We start from the raw sequence: 2,801 nt of genomic DNA, 5'->3' as shown, positions 1-2,801 counted from the left end.
CTCTCAGTCTGTCGTCATAAGGTCTGTTTTCCTGACCTCTGATCATGCGTGTGGCTCTTCTCTGGACTCTCTCAAGCTTCTCCACATCCTTTTTGAATCATGGAACTAAAACTGGATGCAGTACTCCAGCTGCAGGCTCACCAAGGCCGAGTACAAGAGGAGAATGACATCCCAGGATTTGCTTGAGAAACGTCTATGGATGCAAGCCAGCATTTTGGTCGCTTTACTAGCCGCAGCATCGCATTGCAGGCTCATGTTCATCTTGTGGTCAATCATGACCGCCAAGTCTCTTTCTTCCTTAGTGCTAGCCAGCGTAGCACTGCGAGCCTATTAGGATGCTGCAGGCTTTTCTTCCTAAGGTGGAGAACCTTGCATTTTTCAGTGTTAAACACCATCAGGTTCTCGTCCGCCCATTTACTGAGCCCGTCTAGGTCCGCCTGGATCACCCTCCTGTCTTCTGATGTAGGTGCTTTGCCCCAAAATTTGGTGTCATTGGAGAACCTGGCCAGTCCGCTCCTGACTCCAATGTCCACATCATTAATAAAGATGTTGAATATGGGTCCAAGGACAGAGCCTTGGGGGACCCCACTGGTCACAGGGCACCATGACGATTGACTTCCACCAAGTACTACCCTCTGGGTCTGACCACAGAGCCAATTTCTCAGCCAGCGGATCGTGGTGGACCCAAGGCCACAATTGGTCAATTTCACCAAGAGGCGATCATGTTTTTGACAATCTTTTAAGTCATGTTACAAAATTGCAGAGCATACATATAGAACAACATAACCCATACAGCTAATAAAAAAGATAAAAATAAACAGTTTCTTTAGTTTTTTAAAAAGATCAGACATGGCGGTAAGTAGGGACCCATAGCAGGGTATCTGTTGATGTAGAAATACCACTCTCCAAAATTAATCATAGCATATATGAGAAACCATGACACTGAATTTATACTTACTTTGAATAACTTGGAATAGCACAAAACAGTCAATACCTACTGGTGACTGTCTTATCATTTTGATGTACTCTCTATCATAAGTAGCCATTGTGGCAGAATGCCACCTCTGTCTCTCCCCAAAAACTCTGCTTTGTGACAATTTGGTTAACATGGTCACTGCAAAGGGCAGACATCCCATGGGCTCCAGGTAACCCTGAGTTAGATACATCCCAGTATTGGGGGGGAAACCTAGGTGGGACAGCTTAATCTCCTTATTGTTCTTAGCAATACAGATCAGACTGGGAGGGTGCTAGAGACCCTTCCAGTCTACCCGGCAACCCATGATGCATTTCAAATTGGATGGCTACTTCCACCAATTTGAAAGACAATTTGAACAGGCAATCCTCGTAATGCAGACCTTCCTCAGGTCATACGTGCAGGTGCATCTCATTCAAACTTTCAGTGACCACGAGACCACCCCAACACATAAGCAGTCCCATGTTCCACGTACACGGTCGCACACAGCCTTAGGCACAAAACCTTTTTATAGCTCTCAGTCACACCACCAATCACACTACAAGCCAACCACTCACCCAGAGGTGCTGTCAATCACACAAAACACCAATCACTTCACTGATCGCCTCAGCAAAGTAACTTGTTACCTATTGGCATTTGGTGCCAAAACTGTCACATGACATGGCCCCAACTGACCATGCCCAATGGCAGAAACCAGGTAACTACCTCATCAGAGGTGAGAAGTTCACTTTCTCTGGAACCTTCTGCCAACACCAATTAGGCCAAGGAACAAAACCCGGGACACTAAGGCTCATAGCCTAACTACTCCATACTCTGGATCTGGCCCACATGGGACTGCAAATTTGGGACTAGTGGCAGCAACACTAATTGCCACAACTGATGAAGCCAGAAATTTGCCACCGCTTGTCCAGCTGTCAAATTTCTAGCCCCATGGGGAGCTCCACAGGCTGCATCTCTGACACTGTTGAATTAATGGAATATCAGTATATCGTTATTTTTCACTTTGAGGGATAATTTTACACCAAGTGGACTTACACCAATGCATGACACTACATAACACATTTTTTCCACTTTTACTAAAAAGCAAAGGCAATTTATTCTACAGTAGGTTTACTCTGTACGAGTCTGTCCAAGGCCTCAATTCAATGTTAGTGCCCTTCAACTCTTTCAGTCTTCATCATGTCTTATAGCATCCTAATAAAGAACATGAATGAATACATAATAAGACAATATGTTCAAATAAAGCGGCAATCAGAAGGAAAAAAAAGGTCAAACACGTTACCTTCGACATGTGAATTAGACATCTCTCAGAGTTGAACAGAATCAAGGACAAGTCTCACTAAACTGAAAGAGTCCCGTTCATTTAAAATAAAAAAAGAAAGTTTGCTATCTTTTAAGAGAACTCTGAGTTTCTTTATGGCCTTCTTATAATTATTTCTTCTCATCCTTCTCCTCTGACATGAGTTTTACATCAGCACAACTTCATTGACTTCAGTGGAGTTATTCTAGATTATGGCCTCTATCTACTTAAACATTTGACTGGTCTTACTGATTTAAGGATGTGCTGGAATGCGTTGATGGAGCAGAGCCTTGCATGAATGTAAAAGTATGGAGACTTAAGCTCTGTTTATCTACAATGCCACAGTTAATTTTTAACCTGATGCCCTTTGATTCTTTATGTGCATATATTTTATAGATTTCATAGACATTAGGGCTGGAAGGGACCACAAGAGATCTTTGAGTCCAGCCCCACAGCCCTAAAGTCTGTGAAATCTGTGAAAACTGGGATACATTTAAAATGTTATAATTAACAGATTCTAAGTTTAAA

At 42.9% G+C, this 2,801-nt stretch overlaps 1 long non-coding RNA gene across 1 annotated transcript in view; it reads left to right on the top strand.

Annotated features, from left to right (window-relative positions):
• Positions 1-629: 629 nt before the first annotated feature.
• The window catches only part of LOC109302537, a 19,840-nt gene continuing 17,668 nt past the window's right edge, over positions 630-2,801 (top strand). Inside the window, exon 1 of the long non-coding RNA XR_002098832.1 lies at positions 630-724. This is a non-coding gene — a long non-coding RNA (uncharacterized LOC109302537). The remainder of the gene's footprint in view (positions 725-2,801) is intronic.

Source organism: Gavialis gangeticus, unplaced genomic scaffold (assembly GCF_001723915.1).
Source record: "Gavialis gangeticus isolate Ggan-Ray unplaced genomic scaffold, GavGan_comp1, whole genome shotgun sequence".
Lineage (NCBI taxonomy): Eukaryota > Metazoa > Chordata > Crocodylia > Gavialidae > Gavialis > Gavialis gangeticus.
This window is presented reverse-complemented; position numbering and strand designations above follow the sequence as displayed.